The sequence below is a fragment of the Panthera tigris genome, chromosome C1, assembly GCF_018350195.1.
Source record: "Panthera tigris isolate Pti1 chromosome C1, P.tigris_Pti1_mat1.1, whole genome shotgun sequence".
Classification (NCBI taxonomy): Eukaryota; Metazoa; Chordata; class Mammalia; order Carnivora; family Felidae; genus Panthera; species Panthera tigris.
In genome coordinates this window covers 179,687,344-179,712,343 of record NC_056667.1, presented here as the reverse complement: position 1 = coordinate 179,712,343, position 25,000 = coordinate 179,687,344, and the positions used below count along the sequence as shown (strand labels likewise).

The 25,000-nt window shown below is 33.0% G+C and overlaps 1 long non-coding RNA gene across 1 annotated transcript in view; it reads right to left on the bottom strand.

The window, feature by feature from the left end:
* LOC122240987 overlaps window positions 1-25,000 on the bottom strand; it is a 122,003-nt gene that overhangs the window by 86,142 nt on the left and 10,861 nt on the right. Inside the window, exons 2-3 of the long non-coding RNA XR_006220866.1 lie at window positions 24,618-24,804; window positions 17,662-17,699 (exon numbers count right to left, since the gene is read on the bottom strand). This is a non-coding gene — a long non-coding RNA (uncharacterized LOC122240987). The remainder of the gene's footprint in view (window positions 1-17,661; window positions 17,700-24,617; window positions 24,805-25,000) is intronic.

Sequence of the window (25,000 nt, the reverse complement as noted above, 5' to 3'; positions counted from 1 at the left end):
CTTAACTTAAATTCTAGTTAGTAGGCGTTCCTGGGTGCCTCAGATGGTTAAGCATCCCTCTCTTGATTTTAACTCAGGTCTGTGAGATGGGAGATTTTAGCTGTGAGATTTCAGCTCACAGAATGTGAGATGGGGCCCACCATCGGGCTCCATGATGACAATGTGGAGCCTGCTTGAGATTCTCTCTCCCTCTCTCTCTGTCCCTCCCCTGCTCGCAAGTGCTTGCACTCTCTCTCTCAAAATAAATAAATAAACTTAAAAAAATAAATTCAGTTAGCTAACATATAGTGTAATATTGTTTTTAGGAGTAGAATTTATTGATTCAGCACTTACATAAAATATCCAGGGCTCATCACAGCAAGGGCCTTCCTTAATACCCATTACCCATTTAGCCCATTCCCACCTAACTCTCTCCATCAAGCCTCAGTTTGTTCTCTGTAGTTAAGAGTTTCTTACGTTTTGCCTTCCTCTCTTTTCCCCCCTTTCCCTATGTTCATCTGTTTATTTCTTAAATTGCACATATGAATGAAGTCATGTGGTATTTGTCTTTCTCTGACTTGTTTCACTTAACATAATATGTTGTAGCTCTATCCAGGTCATTGCAAATGACAAAATTTCATTCTTTTTGGATGACTGAGTAATATTCCATTGTGTTTGTGTGTGTGTGTGTATCTCACAACTTTTTTTCTCCATTCATAAGTTGATGGATGTTTGTGCTCTTACCATAATTTGGTTATTGTTGATAATGATGCTATAAACAGCAGGGTGCATGTGCCACTTTGAATCAGCATTTTTGTATCCTTTGGGCATATAGTGCAATTGCTGGGCTGTAGGGTGGTTCGATTTTTAATTTTTTGAGGAACCTCCATACTGTCCTCCAGAGGGGCTGCACCAATTTGCATTCCCACCAAGAGTGCAAGAGTGTTCCCCTCCCCTTTGTCTGCATCCTTGCCAAAATCTGATGTTTCCTGAGTTTTTAATTTTAGCCATTCTGACAGGTGTAGGGTGGTATTTCATTGTTGTTTTGATTTGTATTTCCTTGATGATGATTGATGTTGAGCATCTTTTCATGTGTCTCTCAGCCATTTGGATCTCTTCTTTAGAAAAATTTCTATTCATGTCTTCTGCCCATTTCTTCACTGGATTATTTGTTCTTTTGGATATTAAGTTTGATAACTTCTTTGCAGATTTTGGGTACTAACCCTTTATCACATATGTCATTTGCAAATATATTCTCCCATTCTGTCAGTTGCCTTTTAGTTTTTTTTTTTTTTTATTGTTTCCTTTGCTGTGCATAAGCAATAGTTCATTTTTGCTTTTGTTTCCTTTGCCTCAATAGACATGTTTAGGAAGAAGTTTCTCTGGCTAATGTCAAAGAGGTTGCTGCCTATGTTCTCCTCTAGGATTTTGATGGTTTCCTGTCTTACATGCAGGTCTTTCATCCATTGTGATTTTAGTTTTCTGTATAGTGTAAGAAAATGGTGTAGTTTCACTCTTTTGCATGTTGCTGTTCAGTTTTCTCAACACTATTTGTCGAAGATACCATCTTTTGTTCCACTGGATATTATCTCCTTCTTTGTCTAAGATTAGTTGGCCATATTGTTGTGGGTCCATTTCTGGGTTTTCTATTCTGTTCCATTGATCTATGTGTTTTTTGCCAGTACAATACTGTCTTGGTGACCTCAGCTCCATAATAATCTTAAAGTCTGTAATTGTGATGCATACAGTTCTGTTTTTCTTTTTCAAAGTTGCTTTGTATATTCAGGGTCTTTTGTGGTTCCATACATATTTTAGTATTATTTCTTCTAGCTCTGTGAAAATGCTGGTGGTATTTTGATAGGAATTTCATTAAATGTGTAAATTGTTTTGGGCAGTGTCAAAATTTGATGATATTTGTTCTTCCAATCCATGAGCATGGTATATCTTTACATTTCTTTGTGTCACTTTCAATTTCTTTCATAAGTATTCTATATTTTTCAGAGTATAGATATTTTACCTCTTTTGTTAGGTTTATTCCTAGGTATCTTATGTTTTTTAGTGCAATTATAAATGGGATAGATTCCTTGATTTCTCTTTCTGCTGCTTCATTATTGGTATATAGAAATGCAACAGATTTCTGGAGTGCCTGGGTGGCTCAGTTGATTAAATGTCTGACTCTTGATTTTGGCTCAGGTCATGGTCTCATGATTGTGAGATCAAGCCCTGTGATGAGCTCTTTGCTGAGCGTGGAGCCTGCCTGGGATTCTCTCTCTCCCTCTCTCTTTGCCCCTCCTCTGATTATGCTCTCTTTCCTTCTGTGTGTTTCCCTCTCTCAAAATAAGTAAACATTAAAAAATCCTCCTTTCTAAAAAAAAAGCAAATGCAATAGATTTTTGTACATTGGTTTTGTATCCTGTTACTTTACTGAATTCATGTATCAGTTTTAGCAATTCTTTGGTAGAGTCAGGTTTTCTACATAAAGTATCATGTCATATGCAAATAGTGAAAGTTTGGTTGATTTTGTATTATGTTAATGCTGGCCTCATAGAAGGAGTTTGGAAGTTTTCTTTCCATTTCTATTTTTTGGAGAAGTTTGAAAAGAATAGGTATTAAGTCTTCTTTATATGTTTGGTAGAATTCACCTGTGAAGCCATCTGGCCCTCAACTTTTGTTTTGCTGGGAGATTTTTTATTACTGATTAAATTTCTTTGTTGGTTATGGGTTTGTTCAAATTTTCTATTTCCTCCTGTTTTAGTTTTGGTGGTTTATATGTTTCTAGAAATTTATCCATTCATTTCTTCCAGATTTCCCAATTTGTTGGCATGTATTTTTTCATAATATTCTTATATAATTGTTTGTATTTCTGTGGTGTTGATTGTGATCTCTCCTCGTTCATTTGTGATTTTATTTATTTGGGTCATTTCTCTTTTCTTTTTGGTTTGTTTGGCTAGGGTTTATCAATTTTATTAACTCTTTCAAAGAATCAGTTCCTAGTTTCATTAATTTCTTCTTTTTGTTTGTTTGTTTCTGTATAATCTGCTCTAACCTTTATTATTTCCCCCTTTCTGCTGGCTTTAGGCTTTATATGCTGTTTCTTTTCTAGCTCCTTTAGGTATAATGTTAGGTCATGTGTTTAAGACTTTTCTTGTTTCTTGAGGTAGCCTTGTATTGCTATATGCTTCCCTCTTATGACTGCTCTTGCTACATTCCAAAGGTTTTGGAGTGTCATTTTCGTTTTCATTTGCTTCCATGTATTTTTTCATTTCCTCTTTAATTTCCTAGTTAACCCATTCATTCTTTAGTATGATGTTCTTTAACCTCCATGCATTTGTGGTTTTTCCAATTTTTTTTCTTGCAATTGACCTCAAGTTTCATAGCATTCAGGTCTAAAAAATATGCATGTTATGATCTCAATCTTTTTGTATTTGTTGAGGCCTGATTTATGACCCACGATGTGATATATTCTGGAGAATGTTCTATGTGCATTCAGAAAAAAATGTGTATTCTGCTGCTTTCGAATGAAACGTTCTGAATATTTCTGTTATGTCCACCTGGGCCAGTGTGTCATTTAATGCCATTGTTTCCTTATTCATTTTCTGCTTGGGTGATCTGTCCATTGCTTTAAGTGTGGTGTTAAAGTCCCCTAATTTTATTGTGCTGGTATCAATGAATTTCTTTATGTTTCTTATTAATTGATTTATATATTTGGGTTCTTCCATGTAGGGAACATAATATTAACAATTGTTCGAACTGTTTGTGGTTTTGACCCTTTATTGTGATATAGTGCCCTTCATCATCTCTTGTTACAGTCTTTGTTTTAAAATCTAGTTTGTCTGATATCAGTATGGCTACTCCAGCTTTCTTCTGATGTCCATTAGCATGGTAGATCCTTCTCCATCCCTTAACTTTCAATCTGTATGTATTTTCAGGTCTAAAGTGAGTCTTTTGTAGGCAGAATATAGATGGGTCTTGTTATTTTATCCATTCTAAAAGCCTATGCCTTTTGATTGGAGCATTTAATCTATTTACATTCAGAGTGATTATTGAAAGATATGAATTTAGTGTCATTGTGTTACCTGTAAAGTCAGTGTTTCTGGAGATTTTCTCAGTTATTTTCTAGTCTTTGTTCCTTTTGGTATTTCTTTTCCACTTAAAGACTCCTCCCTATATTTTCTTGCAGGGCTGGCTTGATGGGCATGAATTCCTTTAGTTTTTGTTTGTCTAAAAAACTCTTTATCTCTTCTTCTATTCTGAATGACAGAATTTCTGGATAAAGTATTCTAGGCTACATATTTTTTTTTCTCATTAAGCAAGTTGAATATATCATGCCACTCCCTTCTGGCCTGCCAGGTTTCTGTGGGTAGATCTGCTTCTGACCTTATTTGTCTTCCCTTGTAGATTAGGGATTTATCTTCCCTTGCTGCTTTCAGGAATTTTTCCTCATCTCTGTATTTTGCCAATTTTACTATGATGTGTCTAAGTGTTGGTCTCCTTTTGTTGATTTTTCTGGGAATTCTATGTGCCTCCTAGATTTGGATGTCTGTTTCCTTCTGCAGATTAGGGAAGTTTTCAGCTATAATTTGCTCATTTATAACCTTCTGCTCCTTTACCCTCTCTTTTTCTTTTTGTATTCCTGTGATATGAATATTATTATGCTTTATGGAGTTACTGAATTCCCTAAATCAATATTCATGATACAATATTTTTCTTTCCCTCTTATTTTCAGCTTTATTATTTTCCTTAATTTTATCTTCTATATCAATTACTTGTTCTTCTACTTCTTCCATCCTTGTGTTCTTTGCCTCAAGTCTGTCTCAAATCTCAGTTACAGCATTTTTTTTTTATATTTCATCTTGACTAGCTCTTAAGTCTTTTATCTCTGCAGTAAGGGACTCCCTGGTGTTTTCTCTGCTTTGTTCAAGCCCAGCTAGTATCCTTTATGCTGGTTGTTTTAAATTCTGGTTCACACATATTACTTACAGTTTCAATTAGATCCCTAGCCATGACCTCTTCTTGTGCTTTCTTTTGGGATGGATTCCTCCATCTTGGCATTTTGTCTAGGTGTCTGTCTTCTCTGTGTTAGGAAAGGCTGTTTTGTTTCCTGCTCCTGAGAGTAATGACTATATTAAGAAGAGGTCATTTACTGTCCAGGGCCTGGCACTTCAGAAAGTATTTCTGGTGAATGTTGTGTGTACTCTGCTGTTGTGTTTTGGCTGCTCTTTCTCTCAGTTAGTCCTCTGCAGAGTTTCTCCTTGCCTGCAGTGGGGAGTGTTTGGACCTTGTCCATAGTGTGGTGAGTTTTAACTATGTGTGTTTTGGTCTGTTTGTTAAAAGAGGCTAGATCCTATTTCCCCTAGAGCTAAAGCTTTACAGCACTCTATGGTCAGTAAACTTGGTACATGTACGGGTGAGGATGAGGTTGTGCTGGTCTTCTAAGAGAAGGGCCCACTGCTGCTGTGGCTCTTAGCACACTTGCTCTAATAAAAAAAACATCTGCAGAGTACAGTGGAGATGCTGGCCTGTAAGTTAATACATAATACATGTCAAGTTCATGTACACAAAGGAAGCTATAAAGAGTTTTCTAATGGGGAAAAAACAAAAGCCAACACAAATCAAAAAAACAACCATAACAAGACAAATCTGTTTGCCATACTTATTACTGTATTAAATGTGATACTAAATTCTTCTTTTTATTTATTTTCTAGTAATTGCACACATCTTTATTAGCTGACCAAGAAGTATTTATCAGTTATTTACCATGTAATTATCACTGCACTGCACATATTTTATCTAAGAACTCTTATTCAGTATGGAAAAAAATTTTAATTATATATCTTGGAAGATTATACTGTTTTATAGATCATGTGTATTAGATTATCCATTAGAGTGTTTACCAATACAGGCTTTGAAGTCTAAGTACTTGGCCTTTCACTATTGTGAAATCTTGGATAAGAATTTCGTCTCTTTAACCCTCTGTTTCTTTAAGTGTTGGAAATAATAATACATGACTCAGTATTATGTAGATTAAAAGAGATAAGTTAATCATAGTGCTGACCATAGAATATAAACTATAGCTATAGTCTAAATATGATGAGAGGGTGACAAGTATATAATATGAATTAGTGGTATGAGAGAAAATTGTTGTAGTATTCTAAGTCCTCAGGTATCTTCAAGTGGGCTTACTCTGGTTCTTCATATTGAACCCAGAGTGTTACTCTCTTGGCTTTAGATTATCTTTAGTAAAATACATTACCATGGGTAACCAATTAAACTCTTATTTGTCTCAGTTTGTCAAATACATTTCAACTTGAAAGTTAGCTTAAACTAACCAATCTCACTTAGCGTTAATATTAACACTAACAAATTAAGAAAGTATGATGCAAAAATGTGATTGGTGTTGTACATTTATAAGTTTGATTCTGCAAGGATTTTCCCTTGAATAAATTGGAGCAATGGTCCCAACCCAGGTTGCACATAGAATAATCTGGACTTTAAACAATTACCAGTGCCTGATCCTTACTTCAACAATTATAATTTAACTAGTCTAGAATAAAGCTTGGAGCTCAGAATTGTCTAAAATATTTTCAGATGAGTATAATAATAATGAAGTTTTTAAAACTGAATTTGAATACACTGTTACTAGGCAAATGGTGGTGCTAGATGCTTGTATAATAAAGTACAACACACTTTCAATTATAATTTTGTGTAAGAACTAAGCTTAAAATATTATTATTTTAAAAACATTTAAACAAAATGTATCTCATATTTTTAATCATATAGATTTGTTTCTTCAAATGTTTTAAATCTATAAATAATGTATGTATACACCATTGACAAAATTTTACATTTACAGTTTTTCAAAGAAGAATTTGTTCTTTATGTAACTTCAGACCATTGCTCAGGCACTTAGTGGAAGGGCTAAAATGATATTAATGCTTTTTGTCAAATTTATAGCAAAACTGGCAATGAATTCCTGACACAAATATTTGAGGTACTGAGATTTCTTAATTGCACTAGTTGATCAGGCTAAGATTAAAGGGATATAGAAAGATGGAAATTAAAAAAGAAGCACAAGTGGGGAAGAATGCAAACCAAGTCATATCTAGCACTTCAAACAACCAGTCCTAAAGCAAATAAATGAAATTTTTGATGGAAACTTTAAGGAAGTTGAAAAGAGAAATCATATGGGTACTAAAAAACCGGAGTTGAAGGAGAGTTAAGACAATAATGACATATTTTACCTCTGATCTGCCTACTTCTGAAGTCAATAATTTGGGTCTATATAACAGAGAAAATATTATGACAAAAAATAGACATTTAAAGATAAAATATAGTTTATAATTCTTTAGATTTAATCAAATTTTAATAATCTAAATTATCTGCTCCAAAGTGTCACATATCACATCTTACATTTTGCAATCCATTGTTTTCTTTGCATTTCTTCTCACCAGTCTTGGAAGTATACCACCTGTCTTTATGTAGAAGGCTTATACCAGAGTCTCAGGTATTTTTCCAAGCTGTATAAGTTTCTTTATTCATCTGAAGCTTTAAATGTTTGCTGTGTGTGAAAATAGGAGAGTTCAGAGTTTTGGTTTATAAATTATTAACTATGTAAACCTGAGCTGGTCAGTTAGATTCTCTGAGCCTGGGCTGTAAAGAAGAGGTATGTCTCTCATACCTCACCAATGTTTAGATATCAGGACCTGTTGGAAATAAAAGTGCTGATTTTGTTTTCAAAGCATTTGAAGTTATTACTACATTGAAATAAATTAGAGTTTTAACAAAGTCCAGAACAAACTCAGTCATAGATTGTATTGACTGAGCACCCATACTAGCAGCCTGAGACTAAAATGAGCTTGTTTATTTGTGGAGATAAATATTGTTTATTTTAGATTCTGCTGTTATTTTTCACAGAGTACATGACATGCAATCAGTGATTTACCAGACACATTAAAATCAAGAAACAATAGCTCATTGTCAAGGGAGGAAATAATCAATAAAATTAATGTCAGAGAGGATTAGATGTTGACATCATCAAACAGGGACTTTAACTAAAGTGAATATGATAAAGTATGAAGAGGAAAGTTTCATGAAGAAATGGGAAATTTTACAAGTCTTAAAAGTGTAATAAAATTCTAGAAATGTAAAATATGATTTCAGAAAAAAAAAGATTCATGAAAGCGGGCTAAAAACAAACTAGATGCATCAGAGGAAAGTATCAGTGAACTTGAACACAGTTCAGTAGAAAGAATCCAAACTGAAATTCAAAGAGAAAAAAAACCCTAAAAAATAGTAGATAAAAATAATGCATTCAAGATTTGTGTGATAATACCAAAATGTCTAAGAATGTAATTAGAGGCTCAAAAGACAGAGGGAAAGAATAAAAGTTGAAGAAATAATGGCAAAAATATTCCCAGAATGAAAGAGAACAGCAACCTACAGAATAAAGGACCTCAGCAAAACCAAAGCACAATAAATGGAACAGATAAACAAACCCACAAGTAACCACACTCAAGCATTTTATAGTCAAACTACCAAAAATTTAAAGAAAAAGAGAAAATTATAAGAGCAGCCAATGGCTATAAAATGCATAATAGAGACAGGAATGATGCTATTAATAATGGCTAACTTCTCACTAGAAGTAATGGAAGGCAGCAAACAATGGAATGACACTTTTTAAATGCTGATGTAGAGGAGAAGCTGTCAATCTAGAAATTTATATTCAGAAATGTTCTTTAGAAATGAAGATAATATAAAGTTATTCTGAGAGAGACTAGAGCTAAGATAATACATTTTCAGAATGGAATACTGTAGCTAAGAAAATTCATGCCTAGCAGACTGAACTATAAGAAATGCTAAAAACAAAACAAAACAAAACAAAAAAATCACTTTCTTTAGGTTGAAGGGAAATGTTATCAAATCAATTGAACATAAGATCTTCAGAGGAAAAAACCCCAGGAATGGTGTATATTTGGTAGATAGTTAAATCATGTGTGTGTGTGTATGTGTGTGTTTCTGTGTGTGTGTGTGTTTATCTTCAAATGACTCTTGACTAATTAAAGCAGGAATAATAAATAATAGTTAATAATATAAAAAAGACAATATATTGAATTGCTTATTTCCAAATAGAAAATCACATTATATAAACAAATCCTTAAAGAGCAGAGGTGAGAAAATGGAGTTAGACTATACACAGTCTCTTATACTGGTTTGAAATAGTATGATAGTAATGAACTATGATCAAGTAAAAGTGAATATTGTAATATTTAGAACAATGCTTTTCAATTGGGTGCTGTTTATCCCCCAGACGGATATTTGACAATGCTTAGAGACATTTCTGGTTATCACAACTAGGATGGAATAATATTGGCATTTACAAGGTGTATTTATAAACATCCTGTAGTGCATAAAACAGCCTCCTCACAACAAAAAATAACCCAGTCCAAAATTTCAATAGTGCTGAAGGTGAGAAATCCTGTTCTAGAATAACTACGGAAAACATCCTTAGCAGAGATAAAATTCAAATTAAATAACTATCAACATATCCAAAGAAAAATGGCAGTTAAGGAGGAAAAGATGGACAATAAACAAATTGGAAAATTGGAAAAAAGAGCAAATTAGGGGACTCGATTCTAATTATATCAATAAATCTATAAAATGTAAAGGGAGTGAATATTCCACTTAAAAGGCAGAATCTTTCAGTCTGGCTAAAAAATCAGGACCTAAGCTTATGTGTTTTACAAGAAACTGTCATAAGACACAGATAAGTTAAAAGTAAAATGGTGAAAAAGGATTTACTATGCAAACAGCATATAAAGCTGTTAGATTTATAGTAATATCAGACAAAATATTAACTAGAGACAAAAAATGACATTTTTTAATGGTAAAAGAAAAACAATAAACAAAATAGTCTTAATTCTCATTGTAAATAAAAACAAAGTTTAAAATACCTGAAACAACAATTATAAGAAATTAAAAAATGGAGTTGTCCTCAGCTATAATTAGAAATTTATAATGTATATTTCCCATATATTAATAAAATAAGTAAATCAAAATTTAGAAAATAGAGAATGTATAAACAACACCATTGACCAACTTGATATAGTTGATATTTATGAAATATTTTCCTCAAAAGCTGTAGAAAACACACTTTATTCTCAAATACACATAGAACATTCATCAGGATAGATTATATGCTGGCCAATAAAGCAGGTATTAATAAATACCTTTAGAAAATAAAATCACACAGTATTCTAACTATAACATTATTAGATTAGAAATCAATATTAACAGGATACCTAAATATCCTCAGATATTTGAACAAACATACACTTCTCAATTACCCAAAGTTCAAAAAATTTTAGAAGAGAAACTTGCAATTATTGTGAACTGAATGGTAATAACTGAAACATAACATTAAAATATGTGAGATGCAATGAAAGCAATAGTTAGAAGATATTATAAACTTTAAACATTTGTATTAGAATAGAGTACAAATATAAAAATTATGACCTCAGCTGTCAGTTCAAGAAGCTAGAAAAAGAAGAGCAAATCAAAGCCTAAGTAAATAAAGGAAAGGAAATTATTTAAAGAGTACAAATAAAGAAAATAGAAAATCAACACGAGAGGAAATCAACAATACTAAAAGTTAGTTATTTGAAAAGATTGATAAGGCGCTAAATCTTAAAAGATGATTAAGAAAAACATTGGGAAAGCACAAGTTATTATCAATATCAGTAATCTGAAAGAGAACATACAAAGAAATCCTATAGAAATTTCAAGATGATACAGGAATATTGCAGAAAACTTTATACCAACATGTTTGACAATATATATATGTACAAAACCATCAAGACATACATTACTAATACTGACATAGAAGAAACACCAAAACCCAAAGAGCCTCGTAGTTATTAAACTAACAGAGTTTACAATCATAACCTTTTTCACAAAGAGATATCCAGGTCCAGATGGCTTCATCAATGAATTGTGCCAAACATTTAACAAAGATGTAATATCAATGTTTCAAAATTCTTTAAGAAAATAGAGGAGTGAAGAATTCCCAATTTACTTTATGGATTAATATTTACGTACCACCCAAACCTGAAAAAATGCAACAGAAGGGAATTATAGGTTAAAATTCTGCATAAACACAGATGTAAATATTCTCAACAAAATATTAGCAAATTGAATTCAGCAATACACAAAAAAAGATAAATCATCATGACCAAGTCAGGTGTGTCACAGGAATGCAAGTTTGACTCAAAAGTTGAAATCAGGCAATGTAAAACACCATGTTAACAGAATAAAGATGAAAGACCATGCATTTCATTATGCTGCAAAAGCATTTAACAAAATTTGATGTGTCTCTTCCCTTTGAAAACTCTCATCATACTGGGATGTAAAGAAAACTTCTTCAAGATATTAAAGCTCATTAAAACAGAGTCAAACAAATCCAGAGCTAATGTACATGCATAGCCTAATGGAGAAACACTGAGAATTTGTCTTATAAGATAAAGCATTTGCTAAGTATCTGTGCTTTCACCAATTTCACTCAACATTATTCTAAACGTTCTAGAAGTATAATAAGGCAAGGGAAAAAGACAATCAATTTGGGAAGAAAAAATTTAAAACTAATTTTTCAGATACCATAATTGTTTACATGCTGAACCCTGTGATATTTTGGAACAAAACTCAGAACTACTAGTTGAATGTATCAAGATGCAGATTCAATATAATATAAAAGTTGATTGTATTTCTTTATGTTAGTAATGAACAATTGGAAAACAAAATTTTTTTAACATTTTAACATTTGTTGTTATATAATAACACCAAAATTTTTTTAACATTTTAACAGTTGGTGTTATATAATAACACCAAAAAATAACATCTTAGAAAAAAATAAAATATCATCAAAACTTCTAAATTTAAACTATAAAGTCTTTTTGAGAAAAATTGAAGACCTGTATAAATAGAGATATTTATCATGTTTATGGATTGGAAAAAGTAATATTCCCTCAAAATAGATCTATAAAACTTTCTGCAGATATTTAAAAAATAATTGACAACCTGTTTTTAAAATTTACTTGTAAATTTATAGGATATAGAATACCAAAGCAATTTTGAAATAAAATGAAGTTGGAGATACCATATTATATGATTTTAGGACTAAATCATAAAGCTGCAGTAGTGATACAGAAACTGTTTTGAAGATTACTCATCTTTGAATATTTGAATGACTGACAGGTCACCAAAGAGTATATAGCATATAAAGGCAAAGTATGTGATAGAGTAAGAAATAGAGAATGCAGGCAAGCATTGGGCTTGAGAGACTTCTAGATATAGATCCCCCAACTTCTTACACAAAGGTACACTTGGTCTCAGTATTGTGATAAGCGAAATAAGTCAGTCAGAGAAGGGTAAATACCATATGATTTCACTCATGTGGAATTTAAGAAACAAAACAGGTGAACATAGTGGAGGGGATAAAAAGAGTAGGAGGCAAAGTGTATGAGACAACTACGATGAACAAACTCAGGGTTGATGGAGGGGAGGTGGGTGGGGGATGGGCTACATGGTGAGCGGTATTAAGGAGGACACTTGTGATTAACACTGGGTATTATATGTATAAGTGATGGACCACTAAATCTACTCCTGAAACCAATATTACACTATATGTTAACTAACTAGAATTTAAATAAAAACTTGAAACAAGAAAAGAATAAACCATCAAGATTTTTGTGATCATCTTGGCTTCAGGAGAGCCCAAGGTAGAAATTTTCAGTGAGGTCTTTTATATGTTCTGGTCACGTAACTATGCTGTGTTTGCCAGTTGAAAGCCATTGGATGGATGTCACAAAAGGAATTTAAGATTAAACAGTACATCACCATCATTGGTGAGTTGCTTAACACACAGACTATATCTGGTTACTATTCTGAACCGTTTGACAAAACAGTCGAAACCAGCTACCCATGTTTCCCTGAAGAAAAGCAGAGTTCCAGTCAGGCAATAAAATAACTTTATCCTATTTAGTGAGGTATTAGCTTAAGGATAGACAAATACACCAGTAGAATACACTAGAGAGTCAAGAAATAAACCCTCACATATATGGCCAACCGATTTTCAACAAGGAGCCAAGCAAATACAATGGCATAAGGAAAGTCTTTTAGTTGAAATATTATATGTCCACAGGAAATTGCAAAGATAGTACAGAGACGACTTAGTTCTACTTCCTGCTTCTCCTGGTCTCTTCCATTGGTTACCTTTAGAATACTTATAGTACAGTATGAAAATCGCGAGTTTGACACTGGTATGAAGTATGTGTGTAGTTCTATGTCATTTTACCACGTGTACATTTTTAGAATCACCACTGTGGATACAAATATCCCATTTCCAGAAAGATCTCAGTGTTACTTATTTATAGGCACTCTTTCCTCTCTACCATCTCTCATCCCTGGTAACTACAAATCTGTTCATCAGCTCTATCAATTGTGTCATTTGGAAAATGTTATGTAAATTATATAGTATATGACCTTTTGGTATTGACTTTTTTCACTCAGCATAATCCCCTTGAGGTCTACTCAAGCTGTTACGTGTTGTTGGTTTTTTTTTTTTTTTTTGCTTTTATTTTTTGAGGGAGTAGTATTTATTGCTGAATATTACTTCAAGGTACACCTGAACCACAGATTGTTTTTGTTTTGTCTTGTTTCATTTTAACCATTCATCTGTTGAAGGATGTTTTGGTTGTTTCTAGTTTTTTGCCATTGCAAATAAAGCTGCCTTGAACAAACATGGACATGGTTTCTATGAGTGTAAGTTTTTATTTTTCTGAAGCAGATGCCTAGGAGGTGATTGCTGGATGATATGATAAATATGTGTTTATTTTTTTTAAGAAACTGCCATACGGTTTTCAAGATTGACTATACCATCCTACATTTCCACAAACAATGTTTCTCCACATCCTCACCATAACTTGGTATGTCATTTTTTAAAAACATTTAGCCATCCTCATAAGTATGTAGTGATAACTTACTGTGATCGTAATTTGTGTTTCTTTAGTGGCTAGTGACGTCAAGCATCATTTCGTGAGCTTATTTGCCACCTTATAACCTCTTTGGTAAAATATCTCCTCATGTCTTTTGCCTATCTACTAATTGGATTGTTTATTACTATTAAGTTTTAAGACTGTTTGATACTCCAGGCTGAGGTTTTTGTCAGCTATATGATTTGCAAACATTTTCTCCCTGTTAACCATGTTGCTAGAATAATTGGATTTTCATCTGAAAAACGAAATAAAACTGATCTCTTTATCATTCAACACATAAACATAACTTGAAACATTGACCAAACTGTAAACACAGAATTATGAAACTTCCAGAAGAGAATCTAAAACAACACTTTTCTCCTCTGGGGTAAGAAAATGCTTCCTGAACAAGTACACTAGAATCACTAATAATAATAAATACATAAGTTGGACATCAATAAAATGGAAAATTTCTGTTTATCAAGAAACATAATTAAGAAAATGAATATATAAGCCACAACAGGGAAAAATTATTTGCAATACATATGTGCAACGAAGAACTTTTATCAAGAATATACCAAGAGCTCTTACCAATTAGCAATTAAAAGATGAGCTTCCAGTTTTATTTTTTTTTTAATTTTTTTTAACGTTTATTTATTTTGAGACAGAGAGAGACAGAGCATGAACAGGGGAGGGGCAGAGAGAGGGGGAGACACAGAACCGGAAGCAGGCTCCAGGCTCTGAGCCATCAGTCCAGAGCCCGACGCGGGGCTCGAACTCACAGAACGTGACCTGAGCTGAAGTCGGTCACTTAACCGACTGAGCCACCCTGGCACCGCGAGCTTCCAGTTTTTAAAAATGGGCCAAAACTGTACCAATTAAAGTGTTTTCTTTACAAAAACACTTAGCTTGTTTAAAAAGAGAAGATACATGGTCAATAATCACAGAAAGATCCTCCAGGGAAATATAAATTCAAATTACAATGAGCTATCATTTCACACTGACTAGAATGGCTAATATAAAAAAACCCAAAGCATTAAATATTTGTGGGCGTAGGGAGCAGCTGCCCTCTCAGACATTGCTAGTGGAACTTTAAAATGGTTTAATCACTTTGGAAAACTGTATTGCGATTTTTAAATGAAATGAAACATGTGTTTTACAGTATGAGCAAGTAATTCCTGTCCTAGATATTTAGCTAAGGGAATTGAAAATATAAATCCACAAAAGAATTTGCACAATAGTTTTCATGGAAGTCACATTCATGATAGTCAAAAATATTGGGTAATATGGATCATCAGTAGTGGTATGCATAAAAACAAAATTCTGTGTGTTCATACAATGGAATACTAATAAGAAACAAAAAAGATTGAACTATTGATATGCAACATGGCCAAATATCGAACTTATTAACTCAAGGAATCCAGATACCATGTGTACTGTATGATTCCATTGATATATAAAGTCTTAGCAACAGAAAAAACTAAAGTGAGAGATATCACAATGTTCTGAGAAGAAGCACTTGTGGTTGGAAAGAGACATGAAACTTAAGAGTATGATGGAAATAAGTGATCTATACCTTATTTTGCCTCATGGTTACACACATGGATACAACTGCTCAAATTGATTTGGCTGAGTATTTAAACTCTGTCCGTTTTGTAGTATATTAATTATGATACCTTAATTTTAAAACGGTTAGGTGAAAAACAGGTAAAGAAAAAACAAACAACTCAAAATAGAAGGAATGCAAATGGCTACTAAGCATATGAAAATATGTTCCACCTTCACTAGCAATCAAGTATTCTCAAAGCAACATTATGAAATAATTTTTCATCTCTCAGAGTAATAATAATAAAGAATGAATGATAATTTGTAGTTTTAGCAACTGCATGTGAAATGAGGCACTCATTTATCTCCAGTGAGAATGTCAATTGGTATACACTCTGCAGAGAAATTTGTTTTTAAAACTTTATGGCATTTCCACCCTCTGAACTAATATTTCCAATTTTTAATTTTTTAATGTTTATTTTTTAAATTTATTTTGAGGGAGAGAGAAGAGGTGGGGGGGGAGTGGAGAGAGAGAGAGAATCCCAAGCAGGCTCAACACTATCAGCACAGAACCCGATGAGGGGCTCAAACTCATGAACTGTGAGATCATGACCTGAGCTGAAATCAAGAGTTGGACACTTAACCGGCTGAGCCACCCAAGCATGCCCCAATATTTCCAATTTTTAAAAATATGCATATAAAAATGCTACTTGGTTTATAGCTTTTTCATCTGTAAAAATAACAATAATAGAACTTTCTGTATTTTAAAACTTTTTTTTGTAAGAAAATAATACTATTTAGCATAGAATTGATGCCCATTATGTTGTGGGGGAAATGGGAGAGGAGTAGGAGATTAAATAATAGAAGGATTGTCACATGGACCTAAAATGTAAATGTGCCATGAGCAGAGGAATGTAATTAACTCAAGTTTCGCACCTGAGCCTAAAAGAAACAACAGGTGTATAAGACAATGGGTATGAGAGATCTTTGAAATGTCAAGTAGTTTAGTTAGTAAAGTACCACTTAAAATATAAACTTACTATCACTGCCAATTTTATTCTTCACCGTAGGTCTATTACCTACTGCTTCACACTAAACTCACACTGATCCTTCAAAATTTAAGGTAATGCTGAGGAGACACTGGAATAAATGAAGTGATGACTCCAAATCCCTCAGAATGAACAGATTAGGACTTCAAAATTTTCAGCCTAGGCTGCGTAAAGTAATTACCTATATGTGTGTGTGTGTGTGTGCATGTGTGTATACATATATACACATATATATGCATAAATAAATATATACATATATAATAAACAAATAGAAGGAATGCAAATATATATATAAAATAAACAAACCGTTCTCTCTTCCAATCCTAGACTAATTAAAACAGAATCTCCAGGTGCTGGAGCCCAGACATTGATAGGTTTTAAAATCTCCTTAGGTGATTCAAAGGTGCCTTTGTGAAGAATCTGGGTTAGATAGAGTTGTATGATTAAAGATTTTACTCTGCTGCAGAGGGTATGAAGACTGTTCTTATTTGAGTTCCTCTTAGAAATATAATGTAATTTGCAAATATTACATGGTCAGAGGTCAGCTATTATACCTTCTACATTCTTTTGCAGGTAGCATTATAGTTTTAGGCTAAAAGTTTTCTCCATTGACTTGTTTTTATCACAGTTGGTTTGTTAACTGGATACAGGGTCTGAATTCCTTCGCTGTGAAAAATATAATTCTGTTATCAGCAAAACCACATTCTGCCCTAGGTGGTTTCTCCAATGGCTTTAATCTCCCTTTTCAAATCCATGAAGTAAAGAGCCTTCCAAACTAAAGAATGAGTTGTCATTTGGGCTAAAAGAGACTTTTAGTTTAGATTTCAGATATTCTAACCCACTGTAAAAGTTTGATAAAAAATGAATCCAAGCTTTTAATTAATTGTGTACATAAAGCTGAACAATTCTATTGGGAGACATTCCTAATAATCCATGCACATAATAGGGTGGGAATTGTTTATAAATATAAATGAATTGAAAGGTTTATAACCCTGGAACAAGATGATGAAAAATCAAAACCGTGGTTGGCAAGCTCACAATTAAATTCTCAGTAAAGGACTTACTTGATAATTCTGTTTAATCTTTGTTTTCCAATATGTTCCTGGAAACAAAGAGAAAAGAAAAATCTCAGCCAGAGTAGGAAATGCAGAGAGATTACATTATATACATATAATTTTAATAACTCTTAGTTGATTTCAAGATCCTTAAATAAAAACATAACCTCCTTTCTGTGTGTGTGTGTGTGTGTGTGTGTGTGTGTGTGTGTGTATGTGTGTTCTCTCTCTCTATATATATATGTATGTGTATATATGTGTGTGTGTGTTCTCTCTATATATATGTGTGTATATGTATATATGTGTGTGTGTGTTCTCTCTCAGTATATGTATATGTGTATGTGCATGTATATATGTATGTATATGCAAGATAAATATGACAGATTTAGTGATGTTTCCAACTGCAAATTTTTTTTAAAAATCAAATTTTGTATTTTGAGGGAAATCTCATATTTCTGAAAAAGAAATTGATTTTGTGTTATTGGTTATTTTTACTGTTGACATTTTATATTGAATATTTTATAAAACTAGAATCAAACGTTTATTTAATGGTGAGTCTAGATATTTCCTCCAATATGTGGCTGTACAGGATTTAGCTGCTCATAAAATTATCCCCCACTCTTATATTACAAGCAGATTCACATGCTTAGTTATCCAAGTATAAGCAAATATGTTTGCATTAAACGTTATATGGCTGTTTAAAATTACTTCTGATATCTCATTTTACCTTGCCCAAAATTATATCAAGAAAGAACTCATCTTCATGAAAATGTCAATGTATATCCTGTACTTGGTGATATCCTGAGTGCCTACACTTGTCTATCTTCCACACTTGATTATTGCCACATTTGAGGGCAGGGAATATTGCTTTTATTTACTCCAGTACCTCATTTAGTACAGTCCCTGGAAAATACTATATGGTTTATAAATATGGGTTATATATATATATAAATATATATCTAAAAGTTTATTTATTTATTTAGAGAGCACACAAGTGTTGAGTGGAGGAAGGGCAGAGAGAGGGGGAGAGAGAGAATCCCAAGCAGGCTCTGCACTGTCAACACAGACCCCACCTGGGGTTCAGTCTCATGAACTGAGAGGTCACGGACTTGGCCAAAATCAAGAGTTGGATGCTTAACCAGCTGAGCCGCTCAGCACCCCTATAAATTATATCTTTAAAGATAACTGAATTAAATCTCATTCTATCTAAAAATACTACCAAGTCTCACAAAATCTTTCCATTTACTCACTTTTCATATTTATGAAAACTCCTGTTTTAATGGCACTGATCCAAAAGATGTTTCTTCTCCAAACTAACTTTAATCACTTGAGATATAGAAAATGATCCCTTCTTCTACAAGCCGATTGGTCTGGGGTGCTCGTATATTTTTCACCACCAGTGTGCTAATATAAAATGTGGGGTTTAAAGCAAAAAACCTATGTCGTAAGAAAAACTAATTAGTATCACAGACATCTAACCCTAGATGATTCCTTGTCATTACATTTAGGCATGAATGCAGTTATAATTACATATACAATGATAGCAATGTTCTACCCAGGATCAATTGGTCTGCTCAAATTAGTTGCTTTAATATCTTAACAGCTGAAGAAACCTAGATAATATGTTTTACAAGGCAAATGTTTGTATTTACTCCATCCAAAGAGTTTTTGGAACAATCTTGCAGAAGCGCAAAAGCATTTTAGATACATGATAGCACAAAAATACAACTGGGCAAACCAGAATTTTCAATTAATTCTGACAAAGAAAATAGGTATTCATGCAGAATATGTTAGTGTGCCATGATTAGCAATATTTTTAGTGAATCATGCATGATAAAACATCAACTACAAATTTTATATGTCTCTGCATTTTAAGTCATTTTTGATCAGTGAGATTCATAAATATAAATTTGACCTTTTTTTTGTTCTGACGCTGTGTACTCTACACATTATTTGTGTATAATTTTTCTATTTTTTTGTAGTTCTCTGCATGCTATATAATATCCCAAATGTGTATGCAGAGTTAATTTTTGTCTGACAGTGGTGTCCAGAGCCAGCTGATATCTAAATATTGAAAGTGGTGATGTTTAAGTTCTCTTTAAGTTTAATTAGAGGTTGTAAACACTACCTTTTATAGCCAAAGAGAACTAAAACCTAATTCCCCATAAAAAAATGGATCCAGTATTGGTTAATTTGTTTCCTTCCGTCAGTAGCTACACAGAACATAGCTATTTCCAACCCCACATTCATACATAAAAGATAAAAGTGTAGTTGTTAAAAGACTGGTGCACATTGGGTCAATATTTCTTATTGAGCAATAACTTTGAAGTATTTCACAACAGAACTTTAAAATCCCTTTTAAAAAAATGTTATCATTGACGGGAGGCCATTAAATCTTTAAAATAAGAGACAGTGATGAGATTTTCTAAGCAACAGTATTTTCTATTTCAGTTTTAGAACTAAGGTTATTCATTGTCCCCAAAACAAGATGGTTGTTTCAAGTAAATAGTATGTGTTGAATGATACATGATGGTGTAGTGTTTAAGTTTGGCTGCCTTTATAGTTAGACTGGGTTTGAAGCTTCAGTCAATTACTAGCTGTATACGACCTTGGCTAATTATTAAATATTCCCTGTGCCTTGGTTTTTTAAAGTGTAAAATAGCATAGTATTAGGTTCTACTTTATAGAGTTTTTGTAATGATTAAATGAAATTAATACATGCAAAGTCCTATGTCTGGCATATAGGAGGAGTTCAATAAAAGTTACATATTATCACTCTTTTTATTTCATTGAATCTAAGCTGACATTGATTATAAGATTACACTATTGTTATATAGAGCACTGGGGATAAAATGCTGCCAATTAAACTAGGATTAGTTTTTGTATTTTATTCTTATTAAAAGAGCTCTTCTGCATTTAGATGTAGATTTTAATCATGTCTACCTATAGTGCATACATAAAAAAAAGGAAAAATAATTGAAACAAATTGGATAAGTTATTCTCAAAACTTCTTAACATGCAGGGTCCAACTCTTCTGAATAAGCTTTGAGTCAGCATCATTGATGTCTAAATGTTTTCAACTATGCATCACTCTTGCAGCCATCAAGGACATCCCTAATGCCACTTTTCTTAGGAGTGGTACATTATTGCTGCAGTTTCTTCCACACTATTAACGCTCATTGTAAAAATGTTAATGCTGGCATTTTCTTAATTTCCCCAGGTGATATCATGGAAAGGTTTTTGAAGAACACTGGGATTTCTATTCTCTTCTCAAATGATTCTTGAATAGTTGTAGTTGTCTAGTTAAGTCCTCTAAAATAAGTCAGGTTAACCACAAGTAGTGGCAACTTTATCACTATTGCTGTTTGTCCAACAGTAATCTTAAAACATAACTTAATCTCAAGACATTGATTATTAGAGGCATATAAATCTCAGAGATGTTAAATTGGGGGATCTAAGGAGACTTTTTAGAATCACGGAATTCTCTGTCACACTCTGATCTTTTTTCGCTCTTTCCTTTATTTCCTCCCTGGGGATCAGAGATGGAGTAACATATCAAATTAGTCAATTTGGGAAAAATAAACTGGTTATGCCCAGTTTGACTCCTTTCTTTTTAGCAGACTCCTTCTCCCCACAGCACGGACCCCCTGCTCTCTGTCTCAGAGCCAGGCTATCCATTCCAGGGTGAGGCCTTCTTTCCAGTTCCTGGATTGGTAAATCGTTCTGCCATATGTTGGTTTTAAAATTTGTATTTCAATTTAGCCCTTATAAGTAATATTTTAGTTAATCTACTGAGTCTTTTGTCTATCTCTCAATTTTTATTTAATCCCTTCCTTCACACATGCATAGACCACAAAGTACTATGGCTGAAAAATGACTCCTATACCCTGCTCCCTCATTTCTCCTACTGCTTGCTGGTTTGCTTTAGACAGATTTTATTAATTTGGGCCTCATTCCATATCTTCTTTTCTTGGATTTTTTTTTTTTTTAGAGTTAGTTGTCTATTTGGTGAGAGTGTGTTTAATTAAAACTGGAAAATGTTTGGGCCCACATAAACTGCAATATATTAAAAGAAAACAAATAAGGGAGTGCTTCACTGTTAACACTTCTAGGACTTTAAACACTACTCATTTCAGGTAATGTTTTCAAATTCCTGACAAATATCAATTTTCAGAATTCCCTGGAGTTTTAGCAAATTTTCAAATTATACTTTATTCTTTTCTAAAAAAATTCTTTTCATATTTATTTATTTTTAAGAGGGGCGGAGGGGTAGAGGGAGACACAGAATCTGAAGCAGGCTCCAGGCTCTGAGCTGTCAGCTCGGAGCCCTATGTGAGACTCGAACCCACGAACCGTGAGGTTATGACCTGAGCCAAAGCCAGACGCTGAACCAACTGAGCCACTCAGGCCCCCCATCAAATTATACTTTATTCTTTATCTGAGTACATTTAAATAATGAGTGCACATGATAATAACCAGTGAATTATTTTTTCAAAAGGGCAGTACTAAAAGTTTCAAAGGTTCTTTATAAAACAAACTGAAATAATGCAATAATATACTAATATAATAATAGTATGAACTGAAATATGGTGACAAGATTATATATTTCATTAACATAGAAAACCGTTCCTATTTGATTTAGACATTTAATAACAAAAACATCAAAAAATGAAATATTAAGATAAAATGAAATGAATACCAAATAAAATAATTTTAAAATAAAGATAATACCACATGTACTTAATATTTAACAGTTACTGTTTATAAGATGCAATTTTGGGATACACAAAGCATTACTCCATCTGATCTTCATTTCATAACAAATATTCTAGATGTAGAGAAGTTTTTGATTTTTTTTTTTTTTTTGACACTAACTGAATTGTCCACAGGGCTTGTGAAAGTCTCTACAGGTTATGTATTAGTTCATGTTGCTTTTTATCAGTTCATTTTGTTTTTTTTTTTTAAGATGAAGGTGTTTTTGTTTGTTTTTGTTTTGTTTTGTTTCATTTTTGTTCTCCTGTGGTTTGGTTTTGCCATTAATGCATTGCTTTCACTAATTTAGATTTTATATTAGTTTCCAGTTTCATATGCATATTCCACATCAGCACTTATATCTTCTTTTTGCATTTTATGTGTTAAAGTATTTACAAGGAATTATTGCCTATAGTGATTATGCAAACACAGGAAAACACCACCAATTTCTAAAAGCTGCAGAATCTGCTTCCAGGTTCCTAAGCTAGACATCAACATGATACTCTAAAATGCTTATCAATATATATTAATATTACCCAGTAGGTATTTTCCATGGTTTGGATAGAAGTAAATGTTACTCTTAATCTCAGAATTTGATCATTTGACTCCGAAGGAATTGTAATTTAATAATTTGTGTCAGTCCACTCCTTTGGGTATTGATTTCATATTCCAGGATGACATAAATTATTGCAATCCACTTGTGACCTAGATACATTATAAAAAGTAGCAATTGCTGTGGAATGAGAAGTTTTCATAAGGGAGGAGGTATCATTTGTCTTTTTAGAAAAAAGAACAGCAAAAATGACAGACCTGCATCAGGAAAACCCCACATTTGCAGGAGAGGGTCAAGTCTCTCCCTGCTCCTTCATTTTACTATTTTGCTTTATTTCTTGGTGAAGCTATCTACTTCTATTTAGCGACAATTCTAGCTATGAACTATCAGTTTCCAGACAGTTTCATACTGAGTATGAAAGGTGAATGATGAGCAGATAGATTAATACAAGAAAAGTCTGGTTACCTTCACACTGATTTTAAAACTGGAATAGTTAATTTTATGAAGAAATTTATTTTAAAATGTGATGTTCTTGTAGTTGACACAAAGATATGGCACATTATAAATCATGATGAACCACTAATGAATGAATCAATTGGACAATTCAACCAAAAACAAAAGTAGACCAAAACACTAAATCTTAAAATAGGTATTATTTGCTTTTTTATTGAACTAAATGTATTTTATTATTATCAAATAATTTATAAACATTTTCTAATTTAATTCCTAAGATACTTGGTTTCTCTGTGGCTTTGAGCTGACACTTTTAGACAAAGGGACTAAGATATCAGTAACTTAATTAAGTTCACAAAGGAGCCAGATTAGATAAAACAAAAAACTCATATAGTTTTTTAGGATTTTGATATATAAAACCAGTTGAGCAATTACCATGGTAAAAATGGAGTTCATGTCTGAGTATCACAATTAAAAATATAGCAGCAGATGGCCTTAGTTTTTAACTTGCTGATTTATGGCTGTTAGTATGAACTCATCATATACCATGCAAACAGTTTATAGAAATTATTATTTCTGTAAGTGTAATTCATAAGCACTGACAAGTCAAATAGATTTTGTAACCTCATGTTACATGGTACACTGTTCATAAGTGTGAAGTCTATACCACTGCTTTTTGAGTTTCAGAATTTATAGGATGACTCTAGAAGGTTAGAACAAGGATGTGCTTTATAGATCTGTATCTATAGCAGGAGTTTTGCAGATCAAACACCCTTTCTAAAGAGGCACATAACTCCCATATCTCAGAGCAATAGTAAAACTCCCATATCATACATAAATAAATTCAATTAATATTGCTCTATTTTTGTTGGTATGTTTAATCTTTACACATGTAAAAATAATTCATTCTATGAAACAGAGTCTATGGAGCTAATAGATTATAGTTTATCTTGATTGACGGAAATTACAACTATATAAATATAAATATGGATTTATGATGTGTAAGAAACCATTATCCATCTTTGACAGGAAGCATCAAGAAAATGAAGACTTGTACATCAGCGTCATGGTAGCATAGATAACTTTTTTGTTTGGTCTCCCCTTTTAACAACTAAAATTTGACATCCATCCATGACTGAAAGTGCTTCAGTGGGAGTTGTGGGATCCAGCACCATATGCCAAGGCCCTCAGGTTGAGTCTCACCCACCTGTGCATCGGGTAATAGGCAGACAGACCTCAATAAGAGCTGTGGAACTGACAGGAGCCTTGGAACCAGTTTCAGCTCTTCTTGGCCATGGTTAGGGACTACCCAGAGAGCGCTAATTTTGGCAGTCTCCCATGGATGAGAAAGCCTTTGTAGAAGTCCAGGTTTCCTGAAGAGAGGTTCCAGCACTCTGTAGAAAAAAGAAAAACAAAGGAGTTTGGACACACTGGAGAGGTTATTAGGAACTTTGCCTTCCAAATCAGAAAAGAAGAGGTAAAATTGTTATTATTTGAAAAGGATATGATTTTGTATATAGAAAAACCCATAGATTCAACCAAAAAACTGTTGGAACCAATCAACAAATCCTGAAGTTGTAGGATATAAAA